This window comes from Manduca sexta, chromosome 27 (assembly GCF_014839805.1).
Source record: "Manduca sexta isolate Smith_Timp_Sample1 chromosome 27, JHU_Msex_v1.0, whole genome shotgun sequence".
NCBI lineage: Eukaryota > Metazoa > Arthropoda > Insecta > Lepidoptera > Sphingidae > Manduca > Manduca sexta.
The window spans coordinates 20,502,994-20,521,290 of record NC_051141.1 but is presented as its reverse complement, the minus strand read 5'-3'; the positions used below and the strand labels follow the sequence as shown (position 1 = coordinate 20,521,290).

Below are 18,297 nucleotides of genomic sequence, written 5' to 3'. Positions count from 1 at the left end.
AATGCTTACGTCATGAGTCCGGCCGAGTTCCCTATCGCGTGGCATTGGCGCGTGAGCGCAGCAGGCCCGCGCACCACGCGAGGGATAGAGCGCTCAACAGTGCATGCGCCACCATCCCGCACCAAGACCACATCACCAACACCACCAGGTGCGACCACGCTAGCATACTTCACAAAACGTTGATCACTAACCGATGTGACTGAAGTCTACGTAAGCATTTCAATTAAGAAACCACGATTATTGGTCTAAAATACTATCTTCACACAAGAAATTCCCAGGTTTCAGTAACACATTATAATATATAGCTAAATATTCTTTTTGTAAAAGATTGTCTTTAGTATTTAATTTTATTCTTCCAGTCAAGATAAATATTAATGTAGTTTTTTGCGACGCAAATTTACTCAGTGTAATCAGACTACACGCAACGAAGTACAGAAAATAATAAATGCCCTGTCAAATAATATAATATATACTAACAATAAAATTTATATACAAAATACTTGTGACATCAAATTGTCAATACTGATGCTGTCTTACCAGTGACGTGTAGGGAAATACGAAAATTGGAAAAGTTGTGATACGCCGGCGGAATAGAAAATGCGAAGGAATATAACAAATTGTGGTTAAACGATTCATATCGTTTTGTATGAAGCGTTCTATGATATTTTATATCTTATTGTTAATGTAATAAAACCCAACTTCGGCCACCTATAAGTAATACTATTTTTACTGGCAGTAATTGATTATTGAATGTTATAAATAGTTTGTAAATGCAGTTCCACTACATAAACGAGACTCATAATGTTAATTGCTGAAATTTCGCGTAAGTACCTACTTGACGGAATACAGAGTTATAATACAATTACTAACTGACATCTAACTCCGTAGATCGAGTCGTAGAGTAATATTATAAAGGAGCGCAGGTTGTTCCTGAGTTCCGAGGTTTAGAATACTCTCTGTAACTGTTAATCTGGTTCAAAAAAATGTTACTACAATAAGTGTAACGTGTATCCGCCTACATCACACTGAGATTAGTAGAGGTAAAAAAGAACAGTTTTTTTCATAAAATGAATCAATCGTTTAATGTTAATTCGATTGTGGAAACTGTTACGTAACTAATTCTGAGGGCCGTATTGATAAATCAATCTCATATTTGAGTACGATCTTAAGTAGACATTTAGTGTTATAACATAATTTAAGGTATAGAACTATGAATGTTTTAAACTAAGCTTGAGTTGTATTTTAAGAGCTTGATTTCAACTGAGTGGAGGTTTTTATTTGACACAAGTAAGCTGTCTAATTGCGCCATGTGGTTGACTTGAGATATCGTTCGAGATGGTATTTGTTTATTAAATAGCGACTATTAATACAAATTTTCACTTGACCACCTTTAACTGATATCGCACTTAAGAGCGAAACGTAGTTGCAAATACGGCGCTAAGTTTCAAGTCTTTTCCAAGTATTATCTTCCAAAAGTTGACTAATGTCAAGTTGTAGGTACAATGATCTCAATAACTCTGATCGAAATAAAAATTGGCACTCGCCTACCTCCCTCCTTAAAGAAGAAAGATAATATTTTATTCAGTCGGATATCCGCCACCTCCATAATTCTATAATTAATATTTCTATTTTAATTAGCAGAAAAGTGAAACAGATACTCGGTGTTATATTATTAATTTACCAAGAAATCAACTGTAAATACGTTGTCAGTAGAAAATATCCTTCCTACATTAGCTCCAATTACCCATATACGTACTCGCAACCATACAACATACTTATACATATGCATGATATATCAAAACCCACAACAAACTGAATCAAGCGAATTCAATTACTAACCGTCCATTGTAACCGATGCGCTGTAATTGGTGTTGAAAGGCCGAAATACAAGCGACGTGACGTCCAAACCTTGCATGTGACAGAATAATTAGCCTGCTTAATTACCTGTAGATAGGTGACCGGGCACGACGGGACAGGAGGGGGAGGGGGGTGGTAAATGTGTACAAACACAACTATAATAACCGCTTCATTCAGTAGTGTTTCGTATTTAGGTTGGTAGATTAGTACAGGCTTTTCGAGATCGAATGTGAAATCTTGATTATTCAGAAAAAAAGCAGAATTGATAACTCGGCGTCACTCGACACAGCGAGTTGGATATTATAGAGCCGCGATGTAGAGACATTTGTCTATTCCTTAAATGGTGCGATTCGATCGAGGAAACACTACGGACTCACAAAGCGATGTGAAGCGTGAGGTTGTTGCATTTTGTATGCTAAACGCCATTGTTAAAGACATCAGCAGGCATCTTCCCGTTACAATCTTTATTCCCTTCTTCTAACGCAGGCAAGTCTAGTTTCAGGACTTCTGAGTAAATGCTACTAGTCACAGATATGTATAAGCCGATCAAATCAAAAAGTAATACTTTATTCTATGCTCCAGAATAAATGGTAATCAGATGAGGACTAAGGTCAGGTGGGGCAAGTGCGCCGACGGGGTAAGTGCACCTACCCTAAAAAAATCGAGAACTATTGATGTTATACAATTACCGCAATCTTACATCTATGCTACTAACTGAAATACAGTTCCACTAAAAACATAAATGGCTATGTTCATTTTAATACGATTTATTCGCCATTTTATTTTAAGTGTTATTTAGACCTGTAAACCGAGATGACCCCGTGAAAGATAACATCAAATATTTCAAGATATTTAACATATTTCTGTAAACCAGTAAGGTGAATACATAGTTTAAACCTTTTATTTTAACTTCCTGCCTGAATTTTATTTATATATACTAAAATAAAGGATTTTTTAGCAATGCGAAAAAATGTACCTAAAATTGTCGAGTAGGGCAAGTGCGCCACAGTTAGTAGTCGTATGGCGCACTTGCCCCTGATCCATTTATAACCAACCTTTTTTGAGAATAAGTTTTACTAATATGAATTATCATTATTAAAATGTTATACTTAACAGCAGAATTTTTTGTACTCAAGGTATTTTGTTTTGAGCCGACTTAAATAAAAGGGCGTATTAGTTAATTCGTTTTTACAAAAGAAAAACTGAAATACTAAAGCAACTTTACGTGAATAGGTTGCAACTGTTCGATCAGGCACGTTATCTGGATATAATGCAGCTAAAACATATCAAATGTCATAAAGCCAAATTCTAAGTAATTGAGTTCGTAACGCATTCAAAATTGTTAATTCTTACATTTTTGTATGTTTTTTTTTAGTTTTTAGAAATAAAATGGATTTTATATTTGGGCTACCATTTTTTTATTCCAACATATCCGCATACAAAACTCTAACATAGCAAAAAATTATATATCAAAACAAATTCTAAAATGTTTTCAAGCCCTAATTTACATATATATGGCGCACTTACCCCGAATTTGATTTGACAGCCATAGTTTGTTATAATATTGAGTGATTAAAAATTATCCAAGAGCAATGCGAGTAAAATTTATTTCTCTATGGACTAAAGTGAGTGTTTTCTTTATAATGTTTCATATTGGCGTTTTTTTTTACACAGGCGCACTTACCCCATTTCCGGAGGCAAGTGCGCCTACTACCATTTTTTACTTTGAGCAAAATATTATTAATTTATGGTCCGATTTCCTTGAATGGCTATAGGTTGTTATCACAAAATACCAAATATTCTTAAATTAATAAAATTAAATTCTTAAGTCAGCACAAAAAGAAATTATTTTGCATTGAATCCAGCTATGAAAATTTTATGGCGCACTTCCCCCGACTGACCTTATTACATTAGATGTTTACAGCGCTGTTTAATATGATATCTGTCAAATAAAAATTTCTTGAGACTTGTGTAACAGGCCTTTAGCATAAAAATTATATAAGTTGAAAATAAAATCTAACTATAGTTATAAATGAATGATGAGACGAGCTAGACTGAATGTAAACAGAACCACTTAGAAGGTTAAATAACAAAGCTCGCAATGAAATAAAATTACGTTCCTCACCCTGGGACATTAGATGTTAAGTCTCACAATACTCAGTGATTACTCTCGTTGCATATTTATTTACCACTTCGAAGATATAAGTCCATTGTGGATTATAAAATACTGGAGGTTAATAAGGAGTAAATCCATGTCGGTTATAATTGGAGCTTAGCCGCAGGCTAGAGCGGTAGAAAGCTCCTCGTTAGAGATGTCGAAGCTTTCGTTCGGTAACTACTGTAATTTACTCGCCCACAGATAACAAGCCATTATAGATGTCTAATTTGCAAATTTAAAAATAAGTGATTTAAATTTTAGCTGCTTAATAATTATCACAAGTATTGAATTAATATACATATAGGTCTCGTAAAAACAAGCAGTAGAAGATTTAATTCTGGAAAAGAATATATAACGAACAGAACGGCGAGCTAAAGTAGTTTTGTTTTAAAAACACATTATTATATGACGCTGCACGTTTGCATTAATCTGTTACAGAACTGAATAAATACTCGCTTTGTCAACATTCGATCCCTCGTTACAGCGGGATTACGCAGCACTGAAACACTTGTGTTAATATTTCCTGTTCACGATGTCATTTTAATGAAAGCAAAATTAATTCATTACGTAGGAAAATAAGTTTATTTTTATTTGTCCCAGAACATACAGGTCAGGCTTATCTAGCTGAATATTTCGGTTGGCAGGTTAATTGATTTAAGCGACATGTATTTGCGAGTTTAATACATATTATTTGCAATCACCACATTTTTCTTCGTTTCTTTTAATTAGTCTTATTTTTCGAAAAACAAAATGTCGCTTAAGCCAATATATAACTTCGAATTCATGGAAATTCAAATCAATAGTATAGGAAAGTTATGGATAGTAATAAAACAGACTTGCACGGTTATTAGCACTTGTATTATCAGTAATCTTACGAAAGGGTCGTCTTACCAAATCTAGTGTTCTTCATTGCAGGAATTATTTTACGGTCATGCTCAAAATACATCCAACAGCTAGCTATCCTCTTCTAATGACTATCATTATCCCCCACATGAAGTTTACTGCTAAACCTAGGCCCCTCCTAATGATATTCAAAAGGAGCTATCAAGAGTAACCTGCATCCAGTCTATTTCTGCAATTTTTACCTTAAAACAAGGACCTATAAAGTCCTAGCGGTGCTTAAAGCTATATCGGATGAGGGCTTTGAAGTCCCGCGTAGCTAACCGCTAAGTGCTTTTCAAAGCTCGTAGCGTAGTAAATATTCTCAAGTTAGTGCAGTTTCATCTCTATTTTTTACTCTTTTTTTGGGTAATTGTGGTAAAAACTATATTTAGTTTATTTTCACTTATTATGTTTTAAACTACAGACTCCTGTGTTAGGTATAGTTTCATTTTTCCGAAGGGACAATTGTAAGGCCGTACTTATACTGTGTCACAACGGGTTTTTTGCTGCTATTTTAAAGTACATTTCATCCAGTCATTGTCGGTAGAGTACTTTTAATGGGTGTATAAAATAGTTGCAAACTTTTCACAAGATCAGTCCACGTGGCTAAGATTTATTCATTGTTCTTACAGTTTTCTGCTAAAAAACATTCGAAACTTTGCGATGATCGCAAATTCTTTCGCGGAGGTTTCATCAAAACTTTTACTCGTATTTCACTTGAGCAGAAGTATTGACACATTACCATAATTGTGTTCCCCTCAAAACCCACCAACCCCCTAACTTCGCACGTTGCTAATGAGTATTAGTCCATTGAAATGTTACATTTTTTAGGCCTTACCTTGCGTTTTTTAGAGGACGCAATTTTATTTTTTTGAAGTGTAGGGGGGGTCAGTCTAAAGCTAAAACCAAGTTTGTGGGGTCGCCACCCTTGTCCCACGGCCGCCATCTTGAAAATAGGGGTTGAAATGGTTTTTACGATGTATCTCTTATAATATTTATCTGACAAAAAAAATGTATTAACATTTTTTGTTGCAAATTAAATTCTCTACAACTTTGGTCTAGTAACTTTTGTCGTAGAACTATAAATAAAAAAGTTATAAGCGAAAATGTTTAGAAATTCAATGTTAAGCAATGTCCATTGCAACGTCATCAGAACGTGTGTTTATAAGGTTCATAATACTTTTTTTTGTACTCTCATTAATACCAAAATACCCAAGGGACCATTAGGGAACAAAAGAACATCTGCTTGCTATTATTATTATTATTTCTAACCTCTCTTATTGTAAGAATAGCTGATAATATTGTGTTGAAGTTACACTACACCTGCGTGATGCCACCCAGAGCGGTCCGCCTTCTATTGTAAGGAGGCGTAAAAAGCCCTCGCGCACCGAAGGACGCCTTTGGCATTAACGACAGCGTAAGGCCTACCTTTAACCCTGACCGCCACGGCCTGCCATTCTATTAGTAGCCTCTTGCGAAATGCAGGAAATACCGTGGTGGAATTCTCCAAATGCCTCTAATTGCCAAGGCGCCGGTCAGTCATCCACCTGGCGCCTATTACATCTCCTCTGGCAGCGAGAGGGATCTTCATGCTCCTGTTTACAGACATAGACAGGGACACTTTCGTCTACAACTTTTCGAAGTGGTTGCAAAATTTCCACCGGCTATCTAAAACTAAACCCAAATACTTCATACTTTTGCCGATGGGAATTCGCACCTCGTCCACGATGATGTAGGCACCAGCTGGTGACACTTTCCGACGCTCATGAAAACGTGTGGCATCGATTTTCAAAAGAGCCAAAGGCCCCATCATGCTTTTATACAAAGCAATAGGTCACAACTATCGGTCAATTTGTATCGCTTTGAGCGATGCGTCTGGTTGATTGAAACTCAGCTTTAGACGCTTAACAACCTTTGCAAACACTCTTTGACATTTATGATTAGCTTTGTGTCAAACGACTGCGCACAAATAGCGTCATATAATAGAACTGTAGCGCGACGAACAAAGCACTGGTTTTATCGTTACACGTGAAATTATGGCATCTAAATTAAATAAAAAAAATCTTGTCACGGACTGATATGCGAGTATATTGGAGGCGCTTTAAGGTAACACGTAAATAAATGAATGGTTTTACTTGGTGATAGTTCTCTTATCTGCGAGTTTCCATCTAGCTATATATCACCTATGTCTACAATAAGTACAAGCTGCTGAAGGCCGATTACAGCCTCTAAGCAGCTTTACTTATAGTTAACTGATAAGCCCACTGTGGTAGCGAATTCAATTCCTCCAGTTTAATTGAATCCACGAGCATCTAAATCTGTCCTCACATTAGTAATTAATGATATTAATTAATTATCATGTGTAATTGATTGAGAAAACGTAGTTCGTCACAACTAATAGGTAATTAGCTAGAATCATGGCTAATTAAGGTCCAGGATATCAATATGCGTTAATGATGGTGATTCGTCCCGCGTTGTGACAATCACACACATAGTTTATTAGCGCCACCTTGAGGTATAATTCGGAACCCAAGTGTGGCAGTGTCACTGCATAAGTTTTTCACCACTTATCACTACACCAACGACACAGTTGAACGAGTTTGAGCTAAACGTTTCGACGTCATGCTATTGAGCTTCATTCAACCAAACTTTTTGTTTAGAATTAGCGATTACTGAACAAAAGGTGAACATTGTCGAATATCGCCGAGTGGCTCCGAGTCCAAGGCTCGGGGTTTCAATAAAGCCTTTTGTCAGGTAATTACAGGGGCCCGTCGGACTAACCCCCCTCCCGCGTCCGGCCCCCCTCGCCTCGGCGGCTGTCACCGAACCCCTCTAATCGGTTTAGTTACAGCGGTCCGAACGGGCTATGGATAACCGATTTAATTGTACGGAATCATTTTATATGCGCACAGTTATTTTATTATACTTATATCACATAATTGTTTTATATCTGAATGTTGAGGGTTTAGTGTATTGTATTCCATTCCACAAAATGTTTAGAACTTCGGCGCTCGTCACTTCAAGACATCAAAATTTCCATTCACGAGAGTTTATTCATGACACTGATAAAAATTACAGTGTACGCGACGCCTTCCCTAAATTAAAATCGCCACAAGCTTATTGTGTTGTCGTAAGATAGCTAATAATATATAGACCAGTACTGTGTGTACTGTATTGTATGACAAATAGTACAGAGAATACTCTCTGTACTATTTGTCAAACAATCACTTTCTTTCTTAGATTGTATAAAAACTTTAAAGACACTAAAACACTTTAAAACAAACAATTTGAAAGTAATTAAAAGTTGTAATTGCGCAAGTCTGTGCGTGAGTGCGGCTCGGATAGTACGTAAGGGCTGACTCGGACCGAGCTGGTAGATAGTTGTAGTTATCTGTTTGGTACGAAGCGCCTTTACGACCGAGGTATCACTAACAGACAGTGCTTTCGGTCAGTAGTTAGCACGAATATTTGCGTAAGAGTTGATAATAATCATCATCATCATCAGCCCTGTATTATAATACTGTCCCACTGTAGGGCATAGGCCTTCTGTACTACTGTTTAGTTTTTTAGTAATTTTTATTTAGGAATTTGAACAGCGTGCTTGAAGTGTATTTGGAAGAAAAAAATTGCAACATGAATAAGCGCGTGTGTTTACACGAATAGTAAGAAATTAGGCAAATATTGTGGGAAACAAAAGCACGAGTTTCTTTTTCTAATGAATAATATTGTCAAAACTCAAAACAAATACATGGCCCATTTCTTTTTTATTCATGGTAGCGGTACAGATTGCTGAACCATAAGTTAAATCTGACACATACTTACAATAAGCAATGCTTTCCTATTGCATTAGCGACATGCATATTCATGAACACTAGTTACCGCTTAGCATCAAGCCGCCTATAAAATTGTTAGCCGCATTATCAAAGAACAGATGAAATTTTAACCAAACTAACAATTATCCCGGTTTATGTGTTAATAAAGAGGAGTCTATTATAATAAAATAGACTTAGGTCTAACTTCATCCCATAAGATCTAAACTTACAGCAATACTTGGATAATCATTAAAAGTATTTATGAACCTTGAATACCAAATGTAGGGTTGTCACGCAACGACCTCTTTGTGCGATATTTTTGATAATAAGACAGACAGTTACCTTAAAGATTAGGGCACACTAGAATAATAGGGCAAAAACTCAGCCCTGAGAAACAAGACTCGGTACGTACGTAATGATATCTTACTTCTATTGAGTATACATAGAACTATCGGTTGTGCATTATTCCTCTTCTGCAAACTGTATGAAATGGACGCTCTATTTGTTGTAAGTCCTCTGGTTCACTTACAATTACACTCAAAACTTTCATTTAACAAAAGAACTCGCTCTTCAATCAACAAGAACTAATTTAGTGCAAACAGAAAACTACTATCCGCCCGAGCGGTCCCGCACTGAGAAAACTTCCAGCAGTTGAGACAAGTTTTTCAATTCCAATGAACATGCAGAAGAGATTTTTATTTGTACGGCAAACTTTGCTTTGGCGGTTCGGTGACAATCCACAATCATTGCACAATACAACTCCTGTTCTTTGTGGTCGAGATCAGGCCTGGTGCGATTGCACGACGTAGTGTACGGGCTGACCTGGACTTCTAGTTTTCAATAGCTTCAGCGACTTTAAATACTTTAAGTTAGGAACTTAAATTAGAACTGCAGGTAACAGTTGAACAAAGGAAGTAATTTCATCATAAAATCGAGAAAACAGCATTGATTCCTAGATGATGCAATCTAAAATTAAGTGAGTATTTTTGTTAATTTTGTTTCCTAAAAAGCAAAAACCTGGCTATACTAATAATATGACGGAATTAAAATCAAGCAACATTATACGCCTTTGCCCATCTCTAAAGACGAACGAAGGTTACATATATATTTATTGTGAAAACAAATTACCCCTTGTTTAAATAAAACACAACAGCGCGGAACAAAAATCAGGTGGTTAATTAATGTAGGCACATATGTTTGCACGAGTGTCACCACGCGAGACGAGGGTCATTTTTAAATTAAAATTTTATAATGAAGCGTAAACCGTGTTCATGAACAATAAACGTAATTACAAGTAGTATCGGTCCCGTTTCTAATAATAGCTTTACATATCGTATGTGTAGCATCCCGTGACGTCACAACAGTAGTAGCTAATGAAAAACCGTATTTACTATTTGCGTTTGAAGAGTATTTTAACATTGTTTTATTCTAAGTACAATACGCTATGCAGCAACATCTTACACGTTAATCATATAATTATATTTTACACACTATTTCATATGTAGCAATAAATAGCAATTAATAAACCCTTCTATAGAAATGATATCAAAATTGGTTGGAAATGTGAAAGCAATTTAGGTCCTACTCCCGCTTTGTGATTGAATAGCGTGCATGTAAATATCTTGTTGTCTCCCTCACATACCCTAACTATGAAGTGGTGACGTCACTCCGTCGGTCGTGCGTCCTTCAATGCTAAACAGAGTCCTTCTGTGAATTTAATTCTATTTAGATACATAATTAAACTTCTACAGATATCAGATTTAACGTATTTTATATAAAAATAATGGACTCATTTACCGTATTTGTTACAGCTCTGCTCTAATTGTTGATTATTAATTTATCCAATAGTGCTATACCTATTGCATGACTGCATATTAAGCGGAGCATAGTGTTATCGAGGGATAAACGTTAGTTAATCTATGCCCACGGGATCAGGGTTAATTCCGAAATCAAATATGTATTCAGCAGATATTGACAGAGGAGACTAATTTGTGTACGCACTAGCGAGTTTGATGCTATCTCCCCCGAGCCTATTAAATTTTTCATTATTGTCGCAATAAGAATATAATGTTAGACCAGTTTTTTTTTATATAATTACTCGGAGAGCACGATGGCACAAAATGTAATAAAAATATTTGACTTGTACATTGGTATACCTGCAAGTATACCAGCTTTCTTGAGTAAGAAGGAAGAATAAATATAGTTAAAGCCTCATTAAGACGTATCGTTTATTGCTATTAATATTTGTATGCGATTAGAACAAGGATAGATTACTAATCAGTTACTGATAAAAATTCTCATTAGAAGTGCCTTTAAATATTTCCACAATTTTTAAATATTATAAAAACAGCTTCAGATTTTTGTGAAGCAAGACTCGAAAAGCCGAGAGGCGACGCGACGTCATAAACCGCGACACTTATTCTCATTGACAAATGTTTCGAAACTATAAGCGCCTCATTCACGAAAGCTTCCCGGCGGAGTGCATTCGACTTTGTACGCCCATTACAAGATGTCTACAGTTAACGATACAAATCATACCGACAAAATTGTAGAAGGTAATAAAGCTGAATTACATATGATTACTTGCGGCACGACTGCAGTGCTGAGGCCTTGGGTTCGATCTCCGGATCGGACAAAGTGATATTGGGTTTTTCTATTCACTATCAGTCCGAAGTCTGCTCGATATGGCGATAGGCTCGCCCCATCATGTCATGGGCTGGAACACACAGCTGAATGTGAGTGCACAAGTTGCGCTTCGCCTATACCCTCGAGCATAAAAGAAGTGAGTGTATGTATGACTTACTTTAAGGAATGGAGTGTAAATGGGTCTCATTGATTACGACACCCTAGAATACACTAAGGTGTATTGAAATACCACTACATGAATTCCTCGTTTGGTAGACACTAGAAACAAAAAATATTTGTCTATGTTCTATTATATTGTGGTCTGTTCCCTATATGTAGAGAGCGAGTTCGAAACTAGAAATATCTTGTATTCCCGCCTCTAGGACGCGAGAACCTTTTCTATATTCATATCAAAGGCATTTGGAAGCCGGATAGTCCGAGCTACTAGCGCGATTAAACACGGGTGAAGACCCCAGTTCGGTTAATTACATCCCAGATTCAGAGTTAGGTTGATGAGCTGTCATCAGCAGGAATATGTGCTCCAATGTAGCTATTTCAGTTTATATTCGTAAGATTTGATAAATAATTGCACTTATACATATTTGGATTTGTTTTGCATGGAAATCGATATCCCAAAGAATACTATTAGCTCGTTTTTGGGATGGTTATAGTAAGTTAGATTAGATTTTTGGATTGTAAATAATGCATCTGCCTTGCGTGGGATCGGATTGAATAAATCAACCCTATATGCCAATTGGTCTGCCGCCAGCTTTAGTGTCATTTTATCTTAACCTTCTTATTTTGCCAATATAAAACTCCTATGAATGTACCTTCCACAGCATTTCAGAGATATTCATTTACTTTTAACAAACTTAATTATTAAAAAAAATCCTTTAATAGTAGAAATTGAAAAATGTGGTTAAATTTACCCTTGTATTTTTCTTCCATGTGCAAATTTATCGCCTGTTTCAAAGAAGATGTTTGTGCCAACTTTTGCAATCACATCTGTTAACGTAAGTGGAGACAGAATATTTGTAACCACGCTCGTAAACTTGACTTTTTGACCTGTTGCTTCAGGATATATTGAATGACATACAATCATGGTGCGACTTACGATAACTATTCACACGCAAAAATACGCAACAGCCTTCGCTTAATGACATAAAAATAACAAGTCTTCACTGTGGATCTGGCAATGTTGCTGTCGTATTAAACGGTTTGTAAAATTTACGGAGGATCAAAAAATTCATCCGCCTTCCCGTAGTCATCCTTCCTTCAGTTGATTATTATCCTGCCATATAGACGTCCATGGTTGGCGACCGTCAGCATCGCAAATTAACGTAATTTAATGACTAACAGCTGTGATGGCCTAGTTGGTTGTGGAACGGACTGCCAAGACGGATACACACATTCTAAATATTATGTGTGTATTCTTTGTAAATTATCGCTTGCTTTAACGGTGAAGGAAAATATCGTGAGGTAACCTGCATACCTGAGAAGTTCTCTATAGGAATTTCGAGGTTGTGTAAAGTCTACCAATCCGCACTAAGCCAGCGTGGTGGACTAAGGCCTAATCCCTCTCGGTAGTAGAGGAGGCCCGTGCCCAACAGTAGGGCAGCATATAATATAGGGCTAATATTATTATTTATTATTATAATGACTAAAAATATTTCTCTACTATTGTGAACATTTCTCATTACTTGATCCACTCGCTCGTTTTCTTCCTCTATTATAAAAAATACCATTGCGATACAAAAGCAAAGTTAAATTGTTACACCGTACTGCGAAGAAATTACTTTTAATGTAACAGCGGCAATATTAGTTCTTTTAATCTCCAAAACCGGGTCCCGGCGGTCATTACCGGAAACTTTGTAGCAAAAACCTCGGTTGAGTTTTTCTTTCCAACGGAAAATTACTTAAAGTATAATAGAACGAGGCAATGTTCTTAACAGCCATGCTTACGTTGTGTGTATTCTTATATTACCTTGGTTAGTGACTCCGTCTTATATATGTGTCTTACTGGAACACAAGAGCCTGCATTATTGTGTTGATTGGCCCTCGCTAGTCCATTATTACCAAATAATTACCTCTCTGTAGTCGATGATCAGTACTCGTCAGTCGTCATGATGTCTGGACCTCACTCCATTAAGAGTATAAGAAAAAATCGCGATCTCTTTTCTACGGGTACAAGAAAAATACAAATTTTCAATTAACTGTGAACCTTATTTTCATCTGAATATATGGAGATATTATCCGTATTTTTCCATTACCTGAACTTAGCCGAATGCACCTGACATGTTCCTAATACATGAGTTAGGGATTGGTATGCGAGCAGCAACGCACTACATAGACAAACTTCAGTGCGGTCTCGAACTTGTGAACTACGTGCGTATTTACTGTTAATTACAGGTTCAGAGGGAGGAGAACAGGCTGAAATAATTTCGAAACTATTAGGCACATGTTGCTCCTGCGATAATGTAAGACTCTTATCATTCACTAATCTAGTAGCAGGCAATTAGTAGTAAGTACTGATATTTAAGTATTCGTTGCTTAAAAATAAAATCAACTTCCGTCGGGAATTATCAGCTTTCTGGAGTGCCTGTTGACCTCGCAATTTCATATAAATATTAAAAAATTCATCAAAAATTTTTGCTGGCTAATGAGTTGAAATGAGTGTTTTATAGCCGCAAAACGGGAGCAGTTTCCATGAAGTGGCAAGCGATACAGCGGGCTGTAGTTCGTACTTACTAAATACGAAAATCCACTGCGGCGTGTTCAGGTTTGAACTTGGAGTTTTATTTATAACACATAGTTTTCATATAAAAATGTGTTAAGGATGGGAAGATGAGATTAAATCCAAAGACGTGAAGTTATAGTAAGTTACCTGGCATTAGGATTTCGATGTCTCACGATAATAACTCAAGTGTGTTATAATTCAAAATTCTTTGACGTGAACCGTAATAAGTTTTGTCATTACAATTACTATCCGGCAAGCGGTTAACTTCTTTTATATAATTTTGATATTCAAAGTTCAGGTCTCTATAATATTATATCAAAAATATTTACCGACAAAACTAGATTCAACAAAATGTTACGTAATATCTGAGCATAGTAGACTGCATAATAAGTAACATCAGCCGTAATCGTATACATTCCACGAGCCTTAACTAATTACAAAAAACAAAAATAGACAACAGTATTCCAGCGCAAACAAAATGAGAACAATGCGATGTACGACGTAGCGCGCGTGACAGACACCCGCCGGCGTGTTCTATCGCAATGTTCTACAGGCATTGTACCTACACTTTTTATAGACACAAGCAAATTAGTATATTATATCAAATAACTAAGGGCATATTTCGTATTAAACAGCTAATGTAAATAGTATAGATTTTATTACTCTTTATTTGGGGGCATAGTTAAGAGTGTGATTTTAGTTGGATCCACATATATGTGACAAATAACATGAACACAAAAGTTGTGTAATAATAATAATAATAATATCAGCCCTATATTATATACTTGCCCACTGCTGAGCACGGGCCTCCTCTACTACTGAGAGGGATTAGGCCTTAGTCCACCACGCTGGCCTAGTGCGGATTGGTAAACTTCACACACCTTCGAAATTTCTATAGAGAACTTCTTGGATGTGCAGGTTTCCTCACGATGTTTTCCTTCACCGTTAAAGCGAACGATAAATTCACAAAGAATACACACATGATTTTTTAGAAAAGTCAGAGGTGTGTGCCCTTGGGATTTGAACCTGCGGACATTCGTCTTGGCAGACCGTTCCACACCCAACTAGGCTATCGTCGCGTATACCCAACTAGGCTATCGTCGCGTATAAAAGTTGTGTAATAGGTTTTAAATATTGAAATTCAATTTACTAAAGGAACTAAGAATAGTACATGACCATAATGAATTAGGAACAACGCTCAATTCTGATTAACTTGATTACCAATTCGAGCGATGCTAGTAATTCGTACCAATATCTAGTAAGTGTTATCGCAATGTTCAGGCGGGTAGCGTGGGTTTCATTGGTGCTTACAAGTATCGTGACGTCACAAATCGCTACACACCGAAAGTTTTGGTTGCTTGCAGGTAAAGTATTCCAGCGAGTATTTATTTTGGCACAATAAAAATGACAGGCAGTGAGAGGTATATACACTGGCGTAGTACAGAACTATTATTAAGTCCTCTTTTCAGTAGCATAGCTTCTCATAGAGGGGCCCTATATCTAAATTTGTCGGAGTGTCCATCAGGGCAGAGCGAACTTTTGGGCACCTGCTTAATTTAAAGTAGATATGGGCCAAGAGGGGCCCCAGAGCTCGTGGACCCCGTATCACTGATACGGCGCGGATGTAACTACGCCCCTGCCTCTTTTAAACGATGAAAAATTAAGTAAAATGCTTTAAGAAATATTAATTATTATCTACTGAAAATATATCTAACAGTCGATTAATATTTTTTGCTTATAGCTCGACTCTGCTCGCGCTCGGTTATTCCGGAAAGTAAATCCAAAGTCGATCGAATTCCTTAGTTTTCTATTAGTCTTAATTTCTTCAGAATCAGACAGCTCCAGACATTGATCACCTTTCTTTTCAAAACAAAAAACCCAATATTCAAACTTTTAGGAGTAGTGTTTGTAGATGTATTCAGTTTTCATCAAATATATCAGTGAAGTGTCTCTTACTATTTTATCCCCGCCTACCTTGTGCAGAAGACCAATTGTTCAGCCATTAACCCTAAAGTACCCACGGAACGATCTCATTTGTTTAGTCCTCCCCGCCCCCACCGCTTCCTACCGCGGCTTACCGCACTAGAGAATAGCTCCGATACAATTCCGATTGCATTGGGTTGTATACGACACTTAACTAAGTAAGCTTTTGTATCGGAATTAGACATATTAACTGCACACTCCAATGTCGCCATTCTGTTTGAATGTAGAGGCAGCTTTAATTATTGAGCATTAATAATACTGATGTCTAACGCTCATAGTGAAGCGCGGTGTTAATTAAATTCGTATTTATTAAGATTTTTAATAAATTTCAGATAACTCTCTGTCTTCAGTCGGCCCCTCATTATGGAGGATCGTGATCCAGTCCAAGGTCATTCAGTAATGTTATGGTGCATGATTTGCACGGGGCATTCATGATGCTCGTTAGCTTTCGTTAGTTTTGTAATGTTTATGCCTTTGGCGCCCATGACATCACAAAATGGCCCAGCGGAAGATCGGCGCTGGTCTTTTATCAGCATATGCTGAGCTGGGTTCGCTTTTGTGACGAGCAAATAGATTTAAGTGTATTAAATTTATAATTACCTATATTATGTAATTTTGCTTGTTACAAAATTTTTTTTTTCTTTCTCCACGAGACGCGATCTTCGGCTTAGTGCACCGCTACGCTCATTGGCATATTTATGGAGTTGGCCACCTGGTCGGACCAACGCTTCGGATTACGCCCAAATAACTAAATAATAGAATTTTATAAGTTAAATGTTTACTCCTACAGAGCTCTTAATCTTAACGTTATAAATTCTTTATTATTTCTGTAAATAATTATAATAGAGATTCAAAGAACAAAGGAATGAATTTAGGTATCAGTCGTGTATTAAATTTTCTTTTTGATGATCAAATCCTCGCTGTCATTAAGGGATTATGTTTTTTGTATCGCTGATCTGGCACCGTAGCCAAGTACTACATACCAGCAACGTATGTATGAGAAGTTATAACAGTTCGTTAAGTCTATCGACAGGATTTGTCATTCGCATACATTTATGTTCCTATCGTATTAGTGTTTACGATTGTAGAACTAGTAGCGTTGGCTATGTATCTTCATGCGGTTTTGCAGTAAATACGTTTAAAATTCATAAAGACGCCATAGCATTTCTCTTCCTTATTAAAACTGTTTATATCAATTATAGAATAAATTATAATTAAGTAACTTAGAATTTATTTTTTGTCTAGGTCACGCCGGCCATTCCTACTAAATCTTCGTAGGTCCGAAACTCTCACAACTCAGACCCACAAAAAGGATTTATAACTCGGTCTTCTAAGCCCGTCAAGCGAAATGAAAAAAGTTACAAACAAATATTACGGGGATCTCTTTCCTATTTACTTTTAATGGAAAGTCGACTAATATTCCCTAAACACTGGAATTATTAAAATAAGATTTGTAAAATTAATCTCATACAGATATACAGATGAGCAAGTTTTTAGGGCCGTGCACTCTCGTGAACTCGGCCCATGTGTAAGCTTTTACATAGAGAAGTAACAAAAAAAAAGCAGAAACTAAAACAATCGATAGGCTCATTTTTAGATCTTTACTAACAATGATCTAGAAATACACCAGTAGCGAAGGGTGAAATTTTTTGAAATCTCACCCGACACAACATAATAAAGTTACTACTATGTTGTGTCGGGTGAGGTGCCTAAATGCGGTCTGCAAATCATTCTAATGATATTTAGATTTTACATAGATGTTACATAAAACGAAAAGGATGCCCACAAGAATCCGGTTATATGGACTTTTCGCCACTGAAATACAAACAGCTGATTGTAGTCACAACTAAGAAATAAATATATTACATTATGTACACATAATTTTAGACCGTTTGATCCCATAAAGCCACTCGTCATTATCACTTATATTACATGTCGGGATACAAAATGTCGAGTATCCATTTAGTTGCATTGCCAAAGTTACCGTCACATAGTTGAGTGCTTACAGTTTACAAACAAAAAGGATGACACGCTCTAGTTAAGTACGTATCGATTACCACCTATTCGCTTTGTAACCCAACCGTGTCAGCTCGCACATAGATTTACGTTTACTGCGAACTTTAAAGGTGCAAAGGATAGCGCACACTAGAACATTCTAGATTAACCGAAGCAAACCAACTTAAGCTCTAGTCATGTATTTAAAATTATATTCACATAACTTTTGTTCGAAAATTGAGTTTTTT

At 36.6% G+C, this 18,297-nt stretch overlaps 1 protein-coding gene across 3 annotated transcripts in view; it reads right to left on the bottom strand.

The window, feature by feature from the left end:
* The window catches only part of LOC115441436 (adenylate cyclase type 6), a 270,780-nt gene that overhangs the window by 134,122 nt on the left and 118,361 nt on the right, over window positions 1-18,297 (bottom strand). The window lies entirely within an intron of this gene.